The following is a 12,860-nucleotide window of genomic DNA, read 5'->3' as shown; positions in this document are numbered from 1 at the left end:
TCTTTATGCATGTTATATCACAAACTAACACCTTTAGATTAAAGTCCAAAAGATCGTACTGTTACCGCCCAAAGGCTTGCCAAGTTCCTTGAAGCTGCCAAGATGGCACACATAGGACAACTGCCCACTGTCACCTCAGCATGAGTCCCCTTTTTTAGCACAACTCCTACTTGAATGGCTATGGGAGGATTCTCTATGTGAGACAACTTCATCCAACAAATGATTGACTAATGCCTTGAATGGGTTCTTGGGTGAAGAGATGTTAATTATTTACTGTTTTACTGATCTGGAAGTGCAAATTATGCAAGAAAACAGTGCTGACCAACAAGATGATTTACTCAAAACTGAAGATAAACAATGTGCTAATGGCTCAAATGAGTAAAGTTTTAATGTACTTACCAAATCTATAAGTTATTCTTGAATTGAACCTTGTGTGTTTTTGCTTGCTGTCTTGTGACTGCAGATCTGAAAATATGCAGGAAAAAGTAGGAAAACAGCAGCAAATCTACCTTTATAGGGCCACCCAATAGTGCCTACACACTCTATAATATATATTGATCATCTAGGGGTGGGGAAGCTAGGACAACAATGTTAGATCACTTTAGGCGCTTCTTAAGATTCAGATCCGCAACAAGTATGAGTTTTCAACTAGCTACAAACTTTGTCACTGTGGTTTTAGGATCAAATCCCACTAGGTAAAAACAAAGAAATTAAATCTAACCTACATATTGGACTTCTAATTGCTAGAATAAGTTAGAAATAGTTCCAGTTTAATAATATATGCTTGAAATACAAATATACACCATTACCAGTTCGATGTGCCCAGGAAGGGAGGATTTTGGCGCTTACCTTAAACCCTTTACTTACGATATATTTTGCTTCGAATAGATTGGAAACTATCACAAAGGTTTTTTTGATCTGTAAACTGTTGTGGATATTCCATTAGGCAGTCGTCACATCATATCTTGCAAAATAAACTGAAACCTATACTATGAAGGGTTAATTCCTTTTAGATTCTATATTTGTTATTACTATGTTGTTTATACATGCAATAGATAATATGTGGAAAATAGAGAACAAGTAAATACACTCGCTCACAAACCACAATGAACACAAAGATATGCATTGGTAAACCGTTACGACAGAAAACCCAGCTAGAAGGAGAGGTTGCTCTGCTCTCTTTTGTTTGAAATGTAAATGATGCAAGTACAAAGGAGAAGGCACTCTCTATGGAGTTGCCTGAGACCTATGGCCCATGGGCTGCTACAAGACACACGCTCTCTTTGTCATGTTCTCCCTCTATCCACAACTAGCTACTCTACTCTACCATGGAACAAAATGCAAGCAAATAGAATGGAAACCCTTTTCCTTCTAGTGGCCCAGTTTTAACACAACTTGATAGCCAACTAAGGGTTAAGTTATATGCCTTCAACTTTCAACTAGAGTTACAACTTTGACCCTTTTAGAGTCTTCTTCATAGTCTTCACATGGCTAACTCCTTTTCCATGAATAATAGGGGTTGATGTGGCATCCTCTTTACTTATGATGGTCAATCACAATAAGTCAAATTCCGAAAGGCATAACTTTTGCATTCGAGCTCCGATTCACGCAATTCTTGCACTATTGGAAAGGTCCTCAAGTGTGAAACAACATCGCAAAGTCCAATGCTTAAGCAGGAAGTTCTTACCCAAAAACATCATTTAAGGCCTCAAACTAGTCTCGGAAGGTTTTAGACCCCAATTCTCCAATCGGAATCCCGCCAATAAAAATGCTCCTATAAGTTGATTCCTTCAATTTTTCTACTCTGAAAGCATCAAGATGTATAAAAATTATATAATGACCCAATCTGGATCATACCTCCTTTCAATGCAATGTACCAAAGGTCATCTTGCTCCAATCTTGTAGTTTTGAACCTCTTTTTGCAAAATTGTATTCTCTGCCAACTCTGCCTAAGCATCTGGTGCTAAATCCTCTATGGAAGGTGGGACTTACTCCTCCCCCTAATTCAACATGAAGGCTCATAAAGCTTCAACTTTTCCACATTCGCTGCTAAGTAAATGCATATGTTTGGGGATAGATTGAGTCTATAGCATTACTTCCCATCTTATCAAGTATCTCAAAAGGACCATTTCACAGAACCTAGATTTTCTTACCCAGACCCTGTAGCCTCTCCGTGTTCAACTGCAACCATATTTTTGTCTCCCACTATGAATGACCTCTTTGTCCTACACTAATCATGCCTAGCCTTGTATTTTTTCTATGACTTCTTCAACGCATCCTGTATCTGTAAATGAAATCTACCTAATCTTTTAGACAAATTTTTCTGCTCTTAAAGCATCCTCTATAAGATCATCCTTGACTCCTCCTTGATGCTCATATCTAACATATAAAGATGAAGGTGGCAAATATCAAAAACATGTCCCAAATGGTGACTTACCAGTTGACATGTGGATTGCTCTATTGTAGGAGTTTGTATGAAAACCAAATTTTCATCTTAGGTCTTCGGATGCTTCAAATTGTAACCCCTCAAAAGTTGTACCAAAGTCCTGTTGACTACTTTTGTTTTCCCATCTATTTGTGGATGGAATGTCGTAGACCTCTTGAATTTTGTGTCCATCTTTTCCCACAATGTAATCCAAAATGTATTGAGAAACATGGTGTCCTTGTCTAAAACAACGCTTCTTGATATCCCAAAATGCACCTAGACCTGTTCAAGAACAAGTTTGTTCCTTATTGCCCCTTTATGGCCTTTTACAGTGCACGATGTTGAAATTATGATGTTCTATGTTGTAACAATCCCTTATTACAAAACTTCTTTATGTTGCAATATTAGATAAGCAATTGTAGATGGAACATAAATCAAATGCACAATAGAAGACAAACAAAAACAAAATGAGACAGAGAATTTAGGTCCAATGACTAGGGCAAAACCCACAAGGGGTAAACCCAACTAGATTCTTCTTCTATTAGAAATCAATTGTTCAACAGAGATATAGAGTACAATGAAAGATCAAGAGAATGAGTAAGTACACCCAAATCTGAAAAAGTTGTAGCATCAAGATCACTGGTAGTAGCAGCAAATGCACACACTAAACCAACCTTCCCTTCAACTGAATCAACCTTGGCTCACCAAGTTCTGCTCTTACTTTCCAAGTCTCTCTCACAATCTTCTCCAACTCTCTATCAAGTTTAAATTCTTCTTTCACAATGCATTGGTAGTGAGGGGAGAAAGAATGAGGCACATATATATGGGAGGAGCAATGAATCCATGCCATAAAGGAGGAGTAACTTGCATGCCAAGAGGGAGAGTAACATGTACCCATTTAGGAAATGTATCTCATGCAGTGTTGCACACATCGCGATCGGGATTTAATCGGCGCCGGGAAAAAAGCGGAAAAAATCGTTAAAATCGGGAAAAAATCGGAAAAAAGCAGGAAAAAATCGTTTGGCACAAAAATATTCATTTTTTTTCATTTTTTTTCAATTTTTTTAATATCTAAACCATCTACAACATAAAATAAATACATTGACACATAAATATGATAAAAAAACTAATATATAAGATGTTTAATATCATTTCTAGCGCTAAAATCACACATAACATTGAATCATGTCCTGAATAGTAAGTCCTGAGTCCCAAGTCCAACTCAGCCTCAAAATATCAACAAAAAATATGATAATGTATCTCATCATGTCATAATGTCATATACAATAAAATGAAAGTCTAATCCTATTGATTTCCTCTGCCCCTCTTGCGAGAAAATGGCACAGCTTTCTCTTTCCCTCTAGATGTAGAAGCTGGTGCCTGTGCTGGTGGAAATGGCAGTGGAGTCTGACGTGCTCTAGAAGCTGAAGAACTAGAAGTAGGAGCTATAGGAGGTAGACCACGTCCTCTACTGGTGGCAGGGGTAGGCTGGGCGGATGGTGTCACCTCGAAACATTACAATCTCCCAATCCTAAAATCCTGAAAAACTGATAAGTCTGCTGGATTTTAAATGAAATCTAAAATTCTACTTTCTCCATATGAAATCCAATGAGGCTGGAACCACTCTCAAACATCCTGAGTCATTTCATGGTAATGTTAAAAATTTAAGTAAAAGGATGAAAATGAAGATTAAGGAGAATGTCACTTTTACTTTAAGAATTTAACATTACCATGAATAGCATATCCATACTAGGGCATAGACTTGATCATTAAGTTGCCCCACTCAAAAATTATTTGTTTCTTTCAAAAAAATTGCATGAAAAAACCCAAAAAAAGTTATAAAACTATGCTGTACCAAGCCCCCACGATTTTTTCCTTAAAAATCGCGATTTTTTCGATAAAAATCGGTATAAAAAAAAGTGGCGATTTTTACGAATAAAAATCGCGATTTGATCGGGCAGAGGAAAAAATCGCGATTTTCCGATTTTATCGCGATTTTAACAACACTGATCTCATGCCATTAAGGAGGTACTCGTGCCTTTGTAACTTATGCTTTTAAGAGAGAGTGTAACATATGCATTAAAAGTGCATAAGAGAAATCTTTTATGACATGCTTTTATTGTGTAAGAGTGTAAGAGAATCCTTTATGACATGCTTTAATGAGTGTAACAGAGTGTAAGAGCATTAAAGAGAGTGCAAGAGGAATGTGCCATGCCAATACTGAGAGTGTAAGAGAACATTATTGAGAACCATGATTGAGTGTCTTGAAATTCCTTTTAATAATAATACTAATAATATCATAAAGAGGATAATAATAATATTGATGATAAAATATTAAGTCGAGATTGAACTATTATGATTGATTAATGATAAGAAGTGATTTTTCATCAAGAATACTTAATTAACAATTGATGCAAGGTGATTTACTATCTTGAAACTTTCTAATTTTAGACTTTCTATTTTTAGAAATCCTATTTTTAAACTTTCTAATTTTAGACTTTCTATTTTTAGAAATCCTATTTTTAAACTTTCTAATTTTAGACTTTCTATTTTTAGAAATCCTATTTTTAAACTTTCTATTTTTAGAAATTCATCCTTGAGCTGCCAATTTTCAACACTAGGGAGGAATTTCTCAGCTAGGGAGGAATTTCTTTCTGCAACAAAGATCTATGCTTTCTCTGCTCATCTCTATCATGTATCATCTGGAACAATGATGTCTCACTTTAATGAAGAAGAAGCATCATAAGGGAGATTCATCCATCACCCTATATTCACTTGGTGGGATTGCCACTTGCCAACATATGACAAGCATCTTGCACAACCAAGTCTCATCTCTGCTTGGGAGGATAACCCACTTGTCAAGGATCTCACACAATCAAATCACATCTTTGCTTGGGGGGATAATCCACTTGTCAAGGATCTCGCACAACCAAGTCACATCTCTGCTTGGGGGGATAACCCACTTGACAAGGATCTCACACAACCAAGTCTCATCTCTGCTTGGGGGGATCCACTTGTCAACACATGACAAGGATCTCGCACAACCAAGTCTCATCTTTGCTTGGAGGGATAACCCACTTGCCAAGGATCTTGCACAACCAAGTCACATCTCTACTTCGAGGATAACCCACTTGACAAGGATCTCACACAACCAAGTCTCATCCCTACTTGGGGGGTTCCACTTGTCAACACAAGACAAGGATCTCACACAACCAAGGCTCATCATCCATGACCACCCTCTCTAGGAAGGGTGACATCCGTCAATCCAAGTTGCTCTCTGAAAACCAAGAACTTCCCTTTCGACGAAGGCTTGGTAAGAATATCAATGATCTGCTCATCAGTCGTTATATGATGGAGTCTTACTACTCCTCCCTACACCATGTACCGGATATAGCGATATTTGACCTCAATATGCTTGGACTTGTCATGGAACACGAGATTTTCTACAAGTTGAATCCCACTCTTATTGTCGCAATTAATTACAATTGTATCCAGAACATGCTCAAATAGTTCTCCAAAGAGCTTCCTCGGCTATACTGCCTCACAGCTAGCCATGCTAGAAGCAATGTACTCAGCTTCAGCCATGCTGAGGGCTACAGACTTTTGCTTCCTGCTCATCCAAGATATCATGGTAGATCTTAAGTTGAAACAGCACCCAGATGTGCTTTTTCTGTCAGTAGAGTTATCAAACCAATCAGCATCAGAGTACCCAAGTAGTCTTACATCTCTCCGGCAATATATTTCAATCCAAGATTGATGGTCCCATGCAAGTATCTCAGCACATACTTTGCAACAATCCAAATTGCATGAGATGGTTTAATCATATATTGGTTCAGAGTATTGACTGCAAAACATATGTCCTGTCTAGTGTTCATTAAGAACATCAGTGCCCCCATCAGTGGTCGATACTCAAAGGATTTGCCAAATCAGGACCTGCAGCTTCACCACATAGCTTCTTGAAGTTCATCTCCATTGGCGTATTCATGGGTTTACATTTTGTCATACCAAATCCTCCTAGCAGATTGATAACATATTTTCCTTGAGAAAGGAAAATCTCACCAAGTTTCTGCCATACTTTAGGACCCAGAAAGTAATGCATCAAATGAAGATTTTTCATTTCAAATTTGGAAGCTAACTCCCTCTTACACTAGAGGATAAGAGGGTCACCATCAGTCAGAAATGAATCATCAACATATAATACCAAAATCAAAGGCATACATTGGACTGTCTTGAAATAAAGATTTGGATCAACATTACTTCTAGTCAAACCAAGCTTCATCAAAAATCTATCAATGTGGGCATACCAAGCTCTTGGAGCTTGCTTCAAACCATAGAGGGCTTTCTTCAGTCTACACACATAAGTTTTCCAGTTATGTACTTCAAAACCTTGTGGTTGCTCCACAAATACTTCTTCCTTGAGGAAACCATGCAAAAAAGTAATCTTCACATCCATTTGGTGAAGGGACCATCCTTGGCTAGCAGCTAGAGCCACAATAGATCGGATGGTTGTATAATGGGCAACAAGTGCAAAGATTTCATCATAGTTTATTCCCTCTTTCTAAGTGAACCCTCTAGCCACAAATCTATCTTTATATTTTTCAAAACTGCCATCAGCGCCATGTTTAATTTTATATAGCCAATTAGAAGACACGACAGATTTACCTTGGGGTCTTGGAACCACTTCCCATACATCATTATGAATGATGGACTCATATTCTTCAACCATTGCATCTTTCCACACTTGAGCCTTCACAGCTTCTTCAAAAGTGCATGGTTCAACTTGAATAATGTTGCTCATGGCTACAACATAGCCTTGGAATCGGCACGGTTTCTTGCTTTCTTTGAAGGTTCCTCTGGGAGCAGCTTGATTATCAGCATCTTGAAGGGTGACACGAAGCCATAAAGGTCTCCTTTTAGCAGGAGGAACAAATGGAGGAGGATCCATGGGTTCATTAACATGATCAATTTCAAGCTCAGGATTTTCTTGTAACTCAAATGCATCATCTTGGCTATCAACATTAACAGGAGGAAGAGGAGTGTCTATTGCCTTTCCAAGAGTTGCATATTCATCAAATTTTATATCTCTAACAAACTCTATAGTTTTTTTACCACGCACATATATTTTGTAAGCTTTAGAATTTTCACAATAACCAACAATCATACCTTTCTTACTTGAAGCTTCCAGCTTGGTACTATTTTCCTTTGGCACATGAAAGTAGACAGACCAGTCAAAGATCCTTAAGTGCCCATTTTGATTTGGGTTATATGTTATGGTGGTCTCATTCTTGATTCCAAATTCCTTGCAGAAGTCTTGAGCTCTTGTCCACTTCATGTCCACTCAAGTCATGGGATGGCTTGACATCTTCCTCAATCTCGATACAAAGGACTAGTGATGAAGCGGGTCTTTCTATCTTTTCTAGGTGTGAGAGTGACCCCTTCATTATCCTTACACCAGCTTCCTCTTAGAGTTTACTCTCCCTCCACATTCTGCACCCTGATGATCTTCAGGATCTGTTTTTCTTGATCGCATCCTCATCAAGAAGTCAGTGAAAGAATCATTCAAATACTAACGCAGGAAGAATAACCAACAATCTATAAAGATCAATCTAAACAAGCGCAGTAACACAAAGAAACAACATAAGACCTGAAAATACTTTTTTTAAGGGAATTGAAGGAAGTTGTTAGCTCCCTCTTGATCTGGCCTCCATAAATTACCGTTGTCCATCCGTCATATGTCATTGGCAGAAGAAATGCATCTTCTTGAACACCACTTGGCAAACTCCATCATGATCCACTCTAATCTCAGGCATTATGGAAACCATCTTTCTCACACGAGGTAATGCTTTGTGGTGAAGATGAGTGAACTTTTGGTGCCACGGTTTATATTGATGATTACTTATCATGAATCAATGCATGGATAGGTTTTCCATTGATTTTATAAAAATCTTCAAATCTTGATCTCAAAGTGAAGGCATGTAATAATAATTATACATATTGACTTCATTGTCTGCAATGATATTAGTTATAATCCATCTTTGATCACTGCAAAAGAGGCTAGTTTAGAAAACTCTCATTCCATCTTTTGCAAAAGGCATGATTCTTACCTACAAGCACTATTGTTAGTAAACACTAATATCAAAATTACTAAAACCCATAAGATTGTGACCTTTCTCATATAATGTAAGAGTCAAAATCCCCCTATCTTCAACATTCAATTTCTATCAATTATTCTTTCATAACCTTCTATGCATTATACTTCTTTTCAAGACAACACTTTCTTGCACATGCATAAATAGAAGTAAAACTACTATTTACTTTTGCATGCATCAACAAGTACCAAAACCACAACTATTAAACACATGCAACACCTTAATCATTATCTGCAAAATTACTATCATATTGTGGGTTCCTTGAAATCTTGGAAGAACAGTTGCAATAAAATTTCAGAAGTATGATTTCAGTAGTAAAATTTCAGCAATAAAATTCAACAGTAAAAATTAAATAGTAAAATTTCAATTGTAAAATTCCAGCGATAAGATTTCAGTAGTAAGATTTCAGTAATCAAATTCAACGGTGAAAATGCAGCTGAAAAAATTTCAGCAGTAATTAAGGAGCAACAAATAAGATTTCAGCAGCAAGGAAGGAGTGACAGTTCTTATCTTCTTGGACTTGTCTTCACCAAAGCTTTGATACCATGTTGAAATTATGATGTTCTATGTTGTAACAAACACTTATTACAAAATTTCTTTATGTTACAATATTTGATAACCAATTGTAGATAGAACATAAATCAAATGCACAATAGAAGACAACCAAGAACAAAATGAGACAAAAAATTTAGGTCCAATGACCAGGGCAAAACCCACAAGGGGAAAACCTACCCAGATTCTTCTTCCATTAGAAATCAATTGTTCAACAAAGATACAGAATACAATGAAAGATCAAGAAAATGAGTAAGTTCACCCAAATTTGAACAAGTTGTAGCATGAAGATCACTGGTAGCAGCAACAGATGCACACATTGAACCAACCTTCCCTTCAATTGTATCAACTCTAAAACACTGAAGCACTAAAGCAACCTTGGCTCACCAAGTTCTTCTCTTAGTTTCCAAGTCTCTCTCACAATCTTCTTCAACTCTGTCCAACTCTCTTTGAAGTTTGAATTCTTCTTTCATAATGCACAGGTAGTGAGGGGAGAAAGAATGAGGCACATATATATAGGAGCAATGAATCCATGCCATAAAGGACGAGTAACTCGCATGCCAAAAGGGAGAGTAACATATGCCCATTTAGGAAATGTAACTCATGCCATTAAGGAGGTACACATGCCTTTGTAACTTATGCTTTTAAGAGAGAGTTTAACATATGCATTAAAGAGTGCGTAAGAGAAATCTTTTATGACATGCTTTTAATGAGTGTAAGAGTGTAAGAGAATCTTTTATGACGTGTTTTAATGAGTGTAAGAGAGTGTAAGAACATTAATGACAGTGTAAGAGGAATGTGCCATGCCAATAATGAGAGTGTAAGAGAACATTATTGAAAGCCATGATTGAGTGTCTTGAAATTCGTTTTAATAATAATAATAATAATAATATTATTATTATTATTATAAAGTGGATAATAATAATATTGATGATAAATTATTAAGTCGAGATTGAACTATTAGGGTTGATTAATGATAAGAAGTGATTTTTCATCAACAATACCTGATTACCAATTGATGCAAGGTGATTTACTATCTTGAGACTTTCTAATTTTAGACTTTATATTTTCGGAAATTTCATTTTTAGACTTTCTATCTTTACAAATCCTATTTTTAGACTTTCTATTTTCAAAAATTCATCCCTGAGCTGCCAATTTTCAACACTCCTTCTCAAATAGGGAAGAATTTGTTTTGCAACAAAGATCTCTACTTTCTCTGCTCATCTCTGCTTTGTATCATCTGGAACAATGATGTCTCACTCTAATGCAGAAAAATCATCATACGAGAGATTCAACCATCACCCTATATTCACTTGGTGGGATTGCCACTTGCCAACATATGACAAGGATCTCGCACTACCAAGTCTCATGTTTACTTGTGGGGATAACCCACTTGACAAGGATCTCACACAACCAAGTCTCATCTATGCTTGGGATGACAACCCACTAGTCAAGGATCCTGCACAACCAAGTCACATCTCTGCATGGGGGGATAACCCACCTGTCAAGGATCTCGCACAACCAAGTTACATCTCTGCTTGGGGGGATAACCCATTTGACAAGGATCTCACACAACCAAGTCTCATCTTTGCTTGGGGGGATCCACTTGTCAACACATGACAAGGATCTCGCACAACCAAGTCTCATCTCTGCTTGGGGGGGTCCACTTCCTAGCACATCACAAAGATCTCGCACAACCAAGGCTCATCATCCATGACCACCCTCTCTAGGAAGGGTCACATTCGTTAGTCCAAGCTGCTCTCTAAAAACCAAGAACTTCCCTTTCAGCAAAGGCTTGGTAAGAATGTCAACGATCTGCTCATCAATCTTTATATGATTGAGTCTTACTGCTCCTCTCTGCACCATATCCCGGATATAGTGATATTTGATCTCAATATGCTTGGACTTGTCATGTAACACAGGCTTTTCCGCAAGTTGAATCCCACTTTTATTGTCACAGTATATTACTGTTGCATCCAAAACATGCAAAAATAGTTCTCCAAAGAGCTTCCTCAGCCATACTACCTCACAGCTAGTGATGCTAGCAGCAATGTACTCAGCTTCAATTGTGCTGAGGGCTACAGACTTTTGCTTCCTGCTCATCTAAGATATCATGGCAAATCTTAAACTGAAGCAACACCCAAATGTGTGTTTTTTGTCAGTAGAGTTACCAGCCCAATCAGCATCAAAGTACCCAAGTAGTCTTACATCTCTGGCAGTGTATTTGAATCCAAGATTGATGGTCCCATGCAGGTATCTCAGCACATGCTTTGCAGTAATCCAAAGTGCATGAGATGGTTTAATCATATATTGGCCCAGAGTATTGACCGCAAAAGATATGTCATGTATAGTGTTCACTAAGAACATCAGTGCCCCATCAATTGTCGATACTCAGAAGAATTTGCCAAATTAGGACCTGCAACTTCACCACATAGTTTGTTGAAGTTCATCTCCATTGCAGTATTCATCGATTTACATTTTATCATACCAAATCCTTCTAAAAGCTTGACAACATATTTTCCTTTAGAAGGGAAATCTCACCAGGTTTTTGCCATACTTCAAGACCCAAAAAGTAGTGCATCAAGTGAAGATCTTTTAATTCAAATTCCGAAGCTAAATGTTAAAATTCGAGTTAAGATGTTCTCTGCTTAATTAGTTAATTCATTATCAATTTCCATAAGACCATAAACCATCAACATATAACAGTGACTAACGAAAGAACATTCAATGTAAATGTAGAAGACAAGCCAAGCCATAAGAACACAAAGATATGGCACAAGCCAGGGAAAAACCCCAAGATGGGGAAAACCCTTGATCAATTATTCTTATTATTATTATCGAATGTTCAACAAAGGAAGAGAGAGTACAACCATAAACTTGCCAATATGAAGATCATAATCACTGTTTAAATTTCAAAAGAACTGCCTCCGCAAGTCTAAGTTCTGATTAGGTTTAACTTCATGCTGATGTAGTCCACTTAACCACCCTTTGTTCACATTCCAGGGCAGCGGCCTTCCTTCATAAGATACGTTGCACATCAATTGATAGATCTGGGCTAATATCATCCTCTTCATGTGCCTTTCGGTCCACTTGAATATGGAGACAAGGCCCACGGCCTAGCTGTGAGGATAAATAACCTCACAGCCTTCTGTGACAAGGGTTGTGATTTACCTTAAGGAGTGCGGCTTACTGTTGGAGAGGAGACTTACAGAGAAAAACCACCATCCAGTAACCCTAGTCCAGTTCGACTCCTTTTCTGCTCTTACACGGTTCTGAAATAGATAATGATTGCGGTCAAAATCAACCATAGACAAGCCCAGACTTACATCATACAAACCTCAGCCTCCTGCCCGAGGAACTCGGCTTGATGTGGGGAAAGGGGTTTACCACAACTAGCCCAAACATGCCCTAAAAACTTGCGGCCTTCCCAACAGAAGATTCTCAGCCCTGTGATGGAAGAGAAAACCCAAAACAGAATATTCCTGCGTCCTCCTTCTCAGCTTCGGCTACCTCAGACATGATTCAACCTTTTTTGATGTGTCAAATGAGGTTGAAAGCACCTCTATATATACTAGTTGTTGGGAGGAAGAGACGTGATATTTGGGCCTATTGAGCCAACATATAGGTGAGGCTGACCTTGTTAATTTTACATGAGAGAAACATAAATTCAAAGTCACACTTCTCCTTAACCAAATTCGATAATATTTAGGTCGATTTTGGTCCTCTCAAAAAGA

General features: G+C 37.7%; 1 protein-coding gene across 1 annotated transcript in view; it reads right to left on the bottom strand.

Annotated features, from left to right (window-relative positions):
* The window catches only part of LOC149185255 (uncharacterized), a 129,132-nt gene that overhangs the window by 40,172 nt on the left and 76,100 nt on the right, over window positions 1-12,860 (bottom strand). The window lies entirely within an intron of this gene.

Source organism: Pinus tabuliformis, chromosome 3_2 (genome assembly GCF_031772625.1).
Source record: "Pinus tabuliformis cultivar Carrire ecotype Pingquan chromosome 3_2, CPIR1, whole genome shotgun sequence".
NCBI lineage: Eukaryota > Viridiplantae > Streptophyta > Pinopsida > Pinales > Pinaceae > Pinus > Pinus tabuliformis.
The sequence above is the reverse complement of the archived record's forward strand: the minus strand, read 5'-3'. Positions and strand labels throughout refer to the sequence as shown.